This window comes from Prenolepis imparis, unplaced genomic scaffold (assembly GCF_030444845.1).
Source record: "Prenolepis imparis isolate NDT839.2.m4 unplaced genomic scaffold, iyPreImpa1.0 SCAF_8, whole genome shotgun sequence".
NCBI classification, from domain to species: Eukaryota; Metazoa; Arthropoda; class Insecta; order Hymenoptera; family Formicidae; genus Prenolepis; species Prenolepis imparis.
The window spans coordinates 10,847,564-10,860,438 of NW_028141166.1; the positions used below are offsets into that span (position 1 = coordinate 10,847,564).

The 12,875-nt window shown below is 35.7% G+C and overlaps 1 long non-coding RNA gene across 4 annotated transcripts in view; it reads right to left on the reverse strand.

Annotated features, from left to right (window-relative positions):
• The window catches only part of LOC145939787 (uncharacterized), a 268,796-nt gene that overhangs the window by 185,059 nt on the left and 70,862 nt on the right, over positions 1-12,875 (reverse strand). Inside the window, exon 8 of one of the 4 annotated variants that reach the window (XR_014425897.1) lies at positions 326-1,318. The exons of the other annotated variants lie outside the window; for them this stretch is intronic. This is a non-coding gene — a long non-coding RNA (uncharacterized LOC145939787). Of the gene's footprint in view, positions 1-325; positions 1,319-12,875 lie in introns of those variants that run through there. 4 annotated transcript variants of the gene reach the window in all.

Sequence of the window (12,875 nt, forward strand, 5' to 3'; positions counted from 1 at the left end):
TTATCGCTGCAAAAGAAGCTTTTATTAAGACATCATAAAATTTAAAGAAAAAGGTGAAAAGTTGGATGAGATCGAAAAGAATAATCCATCTCTACTTTTTTGCTAAGAAACAAGTTAATCAAAAAATTATGTATGTGTACACATTTTTCTTTCTTACTAATTATAAAAACCCTTAAATTTCATGATAAAGGAAATTTATAAACAGGGTAAAACAAGAAAATTAAAATAAATCTGATGTCTTCCACATTATGTATGCATATCTGAACACGTGCGTTGCGACGAAATTAACATTCCATTGGTGGAAGTTTCGCGGTTCTTCGTGGAGTTCTTTTAACGATGGCCGTGACACGATAATAATATGTCGTTGAGCGAACGAAATCGGGCGGTGTCTTTGAGGGCCTTAACATAATAAATTAATCTATTAACGCCACGGTCGCCTGCATTCCGACGGTGAGGAAGAGACGGGTTTCGAGTTTCAAGAGATCTCCGAGAGGTTCATCGTAATCCTCAATTAGGCCTAAATTGATTATCCCGAATTAATGTGGTCGACATTGCTTGCGCAGGCTTCGTAACGCGCTGAACCGAAAAAAGTTTATAGAAAATGAGTCTCTGTTCTGCTTGTTTTCTCGCTGGGCGGTCATTTCTCTTGTCAATATGCGTAACTCGCATTTGAGAGACGACTATTCAGTGACATCAAAGATGAAATGGGCAGCATTTTATCGAATTTATCTATGATATATGTATGTTTCTGTATTACAAATGTCGATAATAAACGATTGAATAATTAATAATGTGCCGATAGATATTGAATACATTACGATAAATACATTTCCGCAAGGTTTTTTTTTATTATCCATCGAATGCTGATATATTTTACAATCACACGCGTCGAGCGAATCTTTTTCTTTAATCGAAAGATTGCAGGAAATCATCGACATCGCGAAATTTTTACCGATTTTAAATTTATACCAGTATTCAACATCGAAACAATAAAAACCCGCGCGAGGGAAACAGAGAAGAGGATTGGTGAACGAAGGCGTTATTACACACGGGAAGCCAGAAGAACCCCCAGTATTCCAGACTTTCAGATCCGCGCCGAGGAGTCAGGTGAGCCGAGGCGCCCGGAGCGCCGCTGATCACTTTGACCTACGACCCCATCAATCATCGCCAAATCATACACCACTTATCTCGGCGTGGCACGAAAGCCGGCGCACGTTCTCTCGTAACGGGCAAAAGCGCACATATTCGCCTCCACCTCCGTCTTCTCCTCCCATCGCGCTGCTGCTCGTTTCTTTCATACACCCACGATTTCCCTCGACTGTAAAAATGAATATTTACGACGGCTTTCTGGAGAAAAATTGATTTATTATTATTATTATTATGTGAGTTGTACGCATGTGTAAAAAAAATTGTTCATAAGAATGAAGACAATCAAACTGTAATATGCATTTATTTAGCGTTTCTCTCTCTTGCGTTTAGATGCAACTTGGATATTTTTAAATGTTTTCATGATTTATAAAAATATCGATAAAAGATCTTATGCTAAAAGCAATATATGTTAATATTTCGAATAACAAGTATATTATATATAAAACTATATACCTACTAAAAACATTGTATGCTAAAATCTAAAATTAAAAAAAAATTAAACAAAATATAATCAAAACAAATAAGAATGATTTTAATGGAAAGTAGAAGTTATTTAATGACATTTTATTGAATTTATAATATTGAATTTAGTATTTTATTGATATGTAATTATCGTTAATATCGATCTATTATATATATGTTTACGTTAGCTTAATGAAGACGCAGTCTACAATAGAACTAGCAAAAGGTTGAACTGCTTGGACAACTTGTCTTTCGTGGTGCTGTGACATAAATCAAATGAAACATGTGCACTCTCTCTCTTCGTGCGACAGTTACTAATCTTAAATTAGGTCAACGTCATTCTCCACCGCCACTTTACTCTCTTCACCGCGTATAACCGATATTTATATTCATACCAATATTTATGCCAAGTTTTACAAGTAACTTCTTCGAAATATTCTCTATGAATATTAAGTTTACACATGTAGGTATTTGATATTTTTTGATAATATTAATTACACTGAATTGAATTCGGCTCGAAGAGAACGTGAAAATTTTAGATTCCTAATGAATGAATTTTCGCAGTCATCCTTAAACTCAACTGGTTAATATGTTCTCGATTACAATAATTGTTGACTTTTCACGCGGGATTAATAAAAAACAAAATAATATACGGTCTCTCTCTTTCCCGGGTCTCAGTGTGAAGAAGTTCAGGTCAAAGTTCAGATGCCCAGATGCCTCCCCGTCGTCTCCCCTCGTTCTTGTTGTTTCCCGAGTCCATAACTGCAACGTATCTTCGTGACCTTCGCGGTTGTAGCAAGCAAGAGACGAGGAAGAAGAAGAACGGGAAGAACCATAGAGGAAAGCAGCTTCTCTCGTAATTGGTGGGCACAAGTGCCTCTCGGGAATGGGGCAAACGTGATTCAAGAATTCTCAATGAACTCGCTTTAATCTCATACCCGGTAGTTTAGATGAAAAGGATTCGCCAAGAAGAGAGAAAGAGAAAGAGAGAAAGAAAGTGAAAGAGAAGAGACCTTCTTGATATTTTATTAAGTCGCGACTCAACAAAATTGATACCTTCGCTTGCGACGCTACTATCGATATTGGTACTATCGTAATTTTTGAAGCACACGTGTTCTCGACAAGCAAAGCTGCAATTAATGGCAAAAGGTGATATTTGGAAAAGAGAAATGTATATGAAATTATCTATAAAAACTACAACGTCCTCTAGCACTTTATCGAAATGTAGCCGACAGGTGGACGAAAATGTGTTAAAGCAACATATATCGCGAGTGTAATTAAAATTATATCTAACAAGTGACAAAGATTTAATATTATTGAAATATAGTCGCATAAGGAGAAGGCGAAGGTGTAAAGACCAGCTGCTGTTTGGCTCTACTATATACATATAATATCAATTTGTACAACGCGATCGGGCCCCAATATCGAAGTGCTAAACAAGAAAAAGGCGGAAACGCAAGCTGGAGCGCAGAACCAGACAAGACCTGAAATATTCGCGCAGATCGCGATCGCAGACTTACTCGCGCGACTAAGAAACGAATAAATCGTTCATAACGAGGGACGTATTACACCTGCAATTACCAGCTCTCCCTCTCTCTCGCGCGCGCCAATAATGACGTCGATTTAATGAGAGAAAATATGAAATTGCCGCCGCGCGAACTATACGAGAAGCTATACTGAACGGCATGCTGCGCTTTATTTGGAAATACGGCAAGAATAAATAATGAGAAGTCGAAATTAGGAGGATACGAATTATGCTCTGTGTGAATTAAGTGCCGCTCCGTTATATTTGTACGAGAGAGAAGAACGTGAACGGAAATTGTTCACGCGCGGCCACATTGTGCCGCTCTAATGAAACGTCGACGATTACGTCTCAAGATTGATAGCATGTGGGTTCACCGAACCCCCTCGATACATGCGCGTTGTAGAGAGGTGGTTTAATGCGGTGACCTTACACTTCAGGTAATTAGAGTCCGATTTCGGCGAGCGTTTAATCTTTTTCCTTCGCTGCTATTTGCTACGTGACTTGATTATTAAGTTATCGAGATTGCTCTTGACACAATAAAATATGAGTATTTCAATTTGCTAGTACAATTCAATAATATACTCGGGAAGCTTATTTTAAATTCAAATTTTACGTGAGAAAAAATGACTACGAATTCTTAGGTCCGAATACTGTGGTAAAGATTTTTCTTCAAGTATCTTTATAATAAATCTCATATAATGTCATGTTGAAAAGGATCCAAAGCGCGAATTGGAAACTATTCAACTTGACCGACATTCGTGCACGTATAATAATAATACATTTAACGTTACTTTGGATCTCCGAATAAACCGAATGCAATAAATTCTTCTGCAAAAACAAAATGCAGCAACATCTTACATAACATATTACATACGCACCCTTTTCTCTAGAGTGTTATACTCCACGTCGGATCTTCCTCGTCTTGTCCCTTTTTTTTCCAAGCAGAAACTTGCTTGCGCATCTTCTCGTACGTCAGGTTCGTCTTGCACGCTTGTTTTCAATTGTTTATTTCTCTTAGTGGTGCTTGATTTACATGTGAATGCCTGGCGCTAACAGATGCTTCTTCGGCTACTAACTACCAACCCTCCCACCATCGAGGCTGTCGCAAGAGGGTTCTTCGACCGTCTTTTGATAGACCATTGACCTTCTCCTTCTTACGGGATAGAACCTCTCTCTTTCTCTCTCATTTAATCACGAGGGATTGATCATTATTCCGATAAACATCTGATCGATCGTTTAAGTAATTGTATAATGTAAAGAAATGGATATGAAGTGCGCTTAAGGTTTCGTTAAGATGTATGATTTTTTTCCTTCCAGCAAAATATGATATATGTGCATGTATATATGATAAATGTATATTAAATTTTATATTAAATAGAGCGTGTATGTGATTTATATCATTTAATTCTCAATCTCATTTTTAATACGGCTTATGTAGATAATTTATAGCTTAATATATGAACACACATATAACACTTTCGCATAAAAAAAAGAAAATGTTGTTTGTCTCTTTTTTTGTTTAAACTGTTTTTCAATTACTTCTAAATAGCTATCTAAATAGCTATATAGATAAAAGAAAAGGAAAATCATTTTTAAACATTTCTTCGATATTTGTTTATATTTCAGAGTTTAGTTTAGAGTTTGTCTTTTGTGCCAGAAACCTTTATAACATTAATTTTTATAAATCATATCTCAAAAAAAATAAATAAATAAAAGACGAAAGAAGAAAATAAAGAAAAGCTCGCCAAAGAAGAAATGTTGGAAAAATACTATTTAACTTGAAGTGACATATTGAAATGTAATTTGGATTCCTTGCATTTTCTGAAAAATATCGAAAGCACGTAATGTATTGTGGAAGGTGAGAGATGTGTTATGCACATCGACGAAAAGGCAAATTAAAAGTTATCCCGATATACCGAGAGAGGCCACGCGAGAAATCCACACAGTTTCCAATTATCGGGTAAAACATTATTCCCCCTCCCCTATCCGTGATAAAACCGGCCAGGGATGACTTGGATTCACGCCAAAAATATATATTTAGGTACAGGATACCTACTGCATGGTATTAATAACTTGATATCACTTAAAATATCGTACAACGAGACTTCGTCTGTAGTCTGGCTACTATTTCCGTCAGAGATTGAGGCAGATGCATTCTTATTTCCTCAACCGCTGGCCAGCAGCGCCGAGACGCCGTCGTAGACGACTTTTCGCACGTACTCGCACATCGTCGATCCTGTTCGCGCGATTTTCTTCGTCTACCTCCGTAATTCTTCCGTGACTAACGGCTGAACGACGCCGTTGAAACTTAAACTGCATGAATTAGCTTTCACGCTCTGCTACACGCGTATATTTTATGATAGTATATTAAACAGAGGTGGGCAAAAAATAGTATTTAAAACAAAAAATAAAAATATTTACATAAGCTCCGTTTCTTCTCTACTGAATTATACATAGTTAATGTGAGACTTAATAATTCATTTGTATGCTAATTAAAATCTTATTTAAAATAGCTCAATTTCACGGATCAGAGAGAAATAAATATGTTAAATGTATATTTCTTGTTAAAGATTTTAAGAGTATATATATATATATATGATAAAATTATTTCTGAATTATTTCTGATAATAATAAAATAATTATTTCTCTTGTTATATATGTATGTATGTGTAAGCAATAAAATATTTGTGTATTTGAATTATTTTAGATATATTCAAGTTGTGGAAATTTTAATTATTTAGAATAAAAATTATTATAAAAAATTATATAATATTACATTAATATCTATTTTTAATTTTTGAAACAAATTCCATGTAATTTTATTTTTTTAATGAAATTTTAAATAAAATGGAAAAAATTCGAAGCAAATATTTAATATTATTTTAGTAAAAAATCTATAACAAGATTCGCGTTGTGATGCCAAAGATAAAATATTTTACAAAGACGTACCTATGCTCAGCAATCGCGTGTTATTTACGAGGCGCCGTTGTTTCTTAATGTCATTTCGGCGTCGAAATGCCGGAACATAATGGGGCGTTTACTAAGGGAATCAATGAGTACAGTGGCCAAAGTGACATGAGATGGGGAAATCAGAGCGGAGGTTCTCTTGAAATTTCCGCATTGCATTCTCGTGTAAGAGATTCATTCTCGTCACGCGAAATATTTTCAACACGCAGCGCGTGAAACCATACTAATTGGCTACTACGATACTATGGCAAACGAAAAAAATAAAACTAAAATCATGCATTGCTGGATAAAATAGTAGCTTACTGTAACCATCACGCGAGTCTTATTTTAGCATCAAGCAAGAACACCAATTGGCGAACCTGAACTCTATGTTACATTTGGCCAACGTGTTATTACGTGATGTTGATTTTGGACAATGGTACGCAAATATTGGGCGGGAATGACGAAAGTGTCCTTTCATCACTACGGAACTCTAGATATTTTCTCGGTTTAACTCTCAGTTTCGTTCTTCTTCTTTTTTCTCTTTCCATTTCTGGTTCCGACAGTCACTTCAGAGTGTCAGGAATGCTTGACTCGAGACATGGCATCCCGCAGAGTTGGCAGAGTCCGACGATTAAAGGTGCATCCACAGCAATCATTAATTCCAAAGACATAATATCCTTCGCAATTTTCCACATTGAAACAAATTTTGAGCAAAAGACACTCGCAAAAATATCATTATGCAATCTCATTTGCAATCATAAGCATATGTATTCATCGATACTTTTTAATTATCGTATTAATAATTTTTAAAATAAAAGAGATACATCTAGCGATTCTTACAATATTAATTTTAAATCTTAGAGTTGGTATGTCATCAGTGATCACATGGTGATATATGAATTAATTATTGTTCATTCCCTCAATAATCAAGATTATTGAAAATAATTTTTTAAACATATAGAAGTATTATGAGTCGATGGTTCTACATTTTCAAGTCTATATACAAAGGCAATAATATAAATTATTTTTACAAAAATATCAATAACTAGTATATTAAAAATTAAATATTAATCTCAAGATTTAATCTAAAGTTCGTTTTTATAGACATTCCGAAGAGGACGGCTATGCATTTCCATTTCGCCCGTAAATTAAATGCAATTTGAAAAATTTTGAATGCTACTTAATCTTGACGGGAGGTCTCTATCAAGGTGATAGCATGGTCTCGCGCATGTCAGTAAACAAATTGGAGCACTCAAAGACAGTCGAGTGCTATTCAGATAGTCATCGACATGTATTGCCGACCCTCGAATACGATCGGTGCCGCCGCGCATTACACACCGTTGTTATCTCGCGACAATAAAAGATCGTGACTAAGACGTACAAGTATAATGTGTGTAAATATAGTCCGAGGATCATCGATAAAATCAGAAGATAATATCTATCGGCTGGACCACACAACAATATTATACAAATCCGTCAAACTTCTTTCAGAAAAAATATCTACGAAAAAAATATAAAAACTATTAAAACGTACACTAATAATAATTTTTGACGCATCATACTTGCGTGTGCGTTACTTCGTAATTATCCAGACATTGTTGCGTAATAAGTTGATGCAGGATATATGCGTTTTTTTTTTGTTATTTTTGCCGCAGCACAAATTTTTAAATTACTTTTTAAATTTATCGAACTCGAATTTATAACAGTCTTCGCAGTTTTTCATTACGAAGCCATTCGAAGATTAATGTAACGATTCTTCCGCCGCTTGAGAGATTCCCATGTTTGAAAAATGTAGTATGCTACATCACACGACACCGAAAATCATCCAGATAATATCCGTATTCGGACGAGTGCTAATAGCCACGCAGGGAGAGAAATTATTTATTCATGCGCGGAACTTTCGGCGTGGAAATTGATTAAGACCGATAAATCAATCACTTCGGAGAAATGGTGGCCAGTGCCGCGCGATTTCTGCGTCAAAATTAATAAATCGATTTAATTGATTTAATAAGTCGATCGATTTATGAACGTAATCAATGTCGACCCAGCAGATTTATAGCTATTTCTTCGCGTAACGGTCCTCGAACGTGAACTCCTCCAGGACGCATCATCGATGCGATCGATTCGTCGATCTGATCTTGAAAAAAAGAGGGATACTCTGATCGATCTATCATAATGTAGGTAACGCATAATTTTGAACGCGCCGATAGCTATCTTTGTAACTACCATGAGAGATCCGAAAATTTATTTTATCTTATATATTTGTTATACTTTTATAGGTATTAAAGCTGCTCATTTATATATTAATTAATTTTTAAACATTCTTAAGCTTTTATATATGTGTTTTGAAATTTAAAGTTATACTCAAATATGACGAAAAATCTTTTCTTTTCCATATCTACGACGATGTACACACATATCTTTCTTCTTCATTTATGATATAAACATAGTCTTAGGATTTTCATACATATATGTAAAACCCTCATGTATTTTCGGAAGGAGAACAATTCGGGATGAAAAGAGGCTAATCGTTGAATTGTATGAGTTAACGCAGTAAATGTCACCGACTTCAAGAAGTTGATCCATGACACAAACGTAGCGTCTAAAACTGCGAGAAATTCTACGTCAAGTCGTGCAAGGCGATTGTATGCAAATCATCGTCATTGCATTCGCAGTAGTGCAAGTCGCCTTGCAACGCGGTTCGTAACTCGATCGACCGATTATTATTAGACGAATGATACGTGACTGGAAACGCATTATTGGCGTCTACGACGCTGCAAAATCTCAATAAATTTGCGAACTAAAAACTCACGAAAATTTTTAAATAAAAGCATATTGAAAATAATATTTAAAACATAAAAATAAAATTAAAAAATAAATTATTTAGAATGATGAAATTTAAATCTTTAAATATCGAAACAAAATATCAATAATAAATCAATGTCGAAATAAAAACTTTCTGGCAATTCTTTTAAAAGGCGTATATTAAATTTGTTAATTATTGTGTTTTAAATAGATATTTTGTATGTATTTGTAATTATATTATTATCACGATAAATAAATATTCAAATGATATACTTAAATGATTATTTTCAATAATCTGCATTTGATTCTATTCACCGTTCGAGAAGACAAGCTACAAGATTATTTAATCCATTCTATAATATGTCAATACGAACTGTCAGAGCCGGGCAATAACCGTCTACTTGTAAAATTCATTAATAAAAATTGATTCTAATCTCGGTCGCAAAGCCACCTGTGGTTGCAATTATCCGGTTGTTCGATATTTCAAAACGGCCTTTTAGTGTCACACCCCTAGGCCACGATCTAGTTGCGATCGTTATTATTGGATCTGTTTGTTCCAGTGCTGGCTTGTGCACAAGGCGGTATATAACCGGCTCTTTTTAATTCCATTAGAAAACAGCCGCGAGAAAAAAAGACGCGTTATATCGATAGGGCGGCGAGAAAATAGCTGACGGCAATCGCAACATCAGGCAACCGGAAACGCGCCGACATCTAATTCGCGAGAGACCGCAGATATCGATCTCGATATCGCACGTCGGTCCGTTTCCGCCATCACCATCCGCGATATCCTTTCTCCTCGTTCCATAAATTGCTCGTCTTGACTTTGCGTCTCTTTTCCTGAGAGACGTCCTGTCCTAAACTTTCAATCGCGGAAACTTCATCGCCTGGATCGTTTAGTTTTGACGGATAGAATACTTTCTCGCCCGTCGAGATGACGAATCGGCCGCGATTGGCTACGATCCAATTATGTCTTTGATGAAAGTTTCCCAAGAGCGATTTATGTCACCCGTTCTCTCCTTGCTGTATGTTCTACCTTTCGCCTTCACCGTTAAAAACATTGATCCGTAAATTCTGTTCCGACTTACCATCCACGCGAGTGTATCGTGCGCGAGCGAGACGAATTCCTTTCCTTACAATGTTGCTTTCGCTATATTTTGCCGATTTTCTCTTCTCTCAAAAAATACAAGAGTGTGTGAGAAAAAACAATTTTAATTAATAAAACAATGACAATATGTGTCGAGATCGTATTATCATTCCAAAGATATTATCACTGGAAATACTTCTAATATCTCTATTGACACTCAATGACAATTTGACGATTGTAACTTTATTCTGTTGTGTTTAATTGTTGTTGTAAAATAATAGAGTAAAATAAGAAAAAGAAGTTTTCTAAATTAATAATAATCAAATGACAATCAAATTATTTTTAATTATTTCATAAAAGTTATGTTTTTTTTTCCTCGAGTAGGAGTATTCATTTGTCAAGTGTTTGTCATTTGTTCGTATTTCGAACAATGCGTAGGTGTGACAAGTCGAAGCTGTCGGTGACAAGTAAAAATTTATTTGACGAGCGCGATCTTCGGCAGAGAACGAAAACAGAGCGGAAAAATTATAGATGGTATCGTCACACGGTGCAATTGCATATTGCAAGAAAGAAGATAAATTCGAAAAGTGAATAAGGCCCGCGTAATGTATAGCCGATTGTCATATGCCAATTGGGTTAAGATCTGAATAGCGTAATGCCTTCCTGGCGTTGTGCCTAATAATCGCGTTATTAATGAGTTCTGCGCTAACAGAAATATTTATCGCAAGAATCACATAAAATTCGTCTTAAAAAGATTCACCTTGAGCGCAATGCAAATTCGTGTTTCTTTTTTCGTGTGAAATTTTCAGCAAGTCAACAAAATTCAATTAATAAATAGTTAAATCTCAAATTGAGTTGGCTATGAGAGCCCGGGCGCAGTTAATAAAGCGCATGCTTATTCGATTGAATATATTTAATATAAAATTACATAAATGAAAATTCAATTACTTTTATGATGTATGAGAATCTGAATGTTCACAGAATATAATAACATATACTTATGCCAATAAAAGTAATAACATGGGACACACAAAAAAGACAGTTGTCATATATAATCTTTGTTTGATAATAGGCGTCATCGACGGGAAAAACTCTGACAACGCATTATGCCAGACGTAGCAACATCGCCAGATATATCATTACCTTGTTACCCGCTACACATTGTTATTATTATTATATTATTATTGCCGAAAACGTTAATGAATATATGCCTGCGCGATTAAAATTATCATGTAACTTTCGAATTTTGATGATTCCATCTGGCTAACTATAGGGCGCGCGCGCACCCTGCTTGATCGAGCTTCGGCAAAAATGAATTTTATTGCTTGTTCGCTCTCCATATAAAATTACAAGACTGTCGTTTAAATTGGATTCTCTTATCGCGCAAGACTGGTGCGCACAGTGTAGTGCGTGCAAAGAAGAAGCAGGTGCGCTTTACACTGTGCGTGGCGTCGAGAGATAATTTCTGTTGCAACTTTATTGTCGGGTTAGGAATCACTTGTTGCGATCCCAATTTATAATTATTTATGAGATTATTCGAATTCTATATGCACGGCCATAATGTTCATTTAACGACTGTATCATTACTTTATTTTTTTTTATCGACGACACGCAGCTACTGTCATGTAAATAGCGGATCATCTTTGATTCTTAAAAATTGATGTGTTAATTTTTAATATATGTGTATATATACATATATATATATATATATATAATTCATATCTTTAATATGTTACAAATATTTAATTGATTGATAAATCTTGAATGAAATTTTAATTACACGAAAAATTCTGGAAAAAATTCTTTAACTATTTATCTTAAAAATATTTCCAATTAAGCAAGTCAATTGGGTTGAAAAAAGTCGTGATTACAGACGCGTTCATCAGGTTCTAAGATATACTTCGATGCCTGTTGTTCTCGCCTAGGTTACTGTGCGCGTACTGCATTTTTCTTCCCTCGACGAGGGCTCGGTGCAATTATCGACGCTAATAGGAACGCGCTCGCGGTCTCTAGGGCGAGCGCCGCATCTCTCGGCGCTATCGGGCCTTTTTTAATTGAACAAAATTACAAGGTGTGTAATGCGCGGGCAACGTATGGGACGGCGCGAGAGAGGAGGCTGCACTGCCTTCGGATACAGAATATACGGTACGCTGTACCGCGCCGGCCTGAAATATCGTACTTTACCGTTAAGTGAGCAGAGACGGTTAATTATCCCGTTTAAGGCGGAGGTGAAAAGCTACAGCCGCCTTATCCGGCGCCGCGTTTAATCGAGAAAAGCTGTTCGATCTGACAGTCTCAACGATATGTCAAAAACAATAAGCAAAAGCGGCTGATTCGAAAATTCAAAGGATATTCTGAAATTCTAAAAAATGTCAAAAAGGAGATCTTTAAAATTCAGTAAAATAATTTTCAATCTCAACTAATTTCAATCAATAAAATATTCAATATACAAGTTGAATGGAATAAAGGATTAAGTTTTGTTGGTCTGTACATTCGCCAGACATAAATAGCACAATATTTCTGACTACGATGAATTCGAAGAGAGAACAAAAAAGCGAGAGAGAAAAGAAGAAAATATCAGCGTCTTATAATACAGAAAAATCAACGCTGTTTGCTTCTCCTAACTTATTCGCGTAATTTCATTGAATCGCAGATTATGAGAAAGTCACAATAGCCTCCGTACGGCAACATCTATTGCGCTTCAATTGAATCGCGCAAAGCCGACTTATATCGCTATTCTTTATCTCATCCCACGCATATCTTTTACAATAATGCGCGAGAATGTATAAACGATTGCTTCTTATGATAATGCGCGTAAGGACGCGCAAGTGTTCAATCTTAACGTTAGAATTAGAGGTGCCTAAAGAATTATAGCCTTTGTGTTCCAAAAGATAAAGTGAG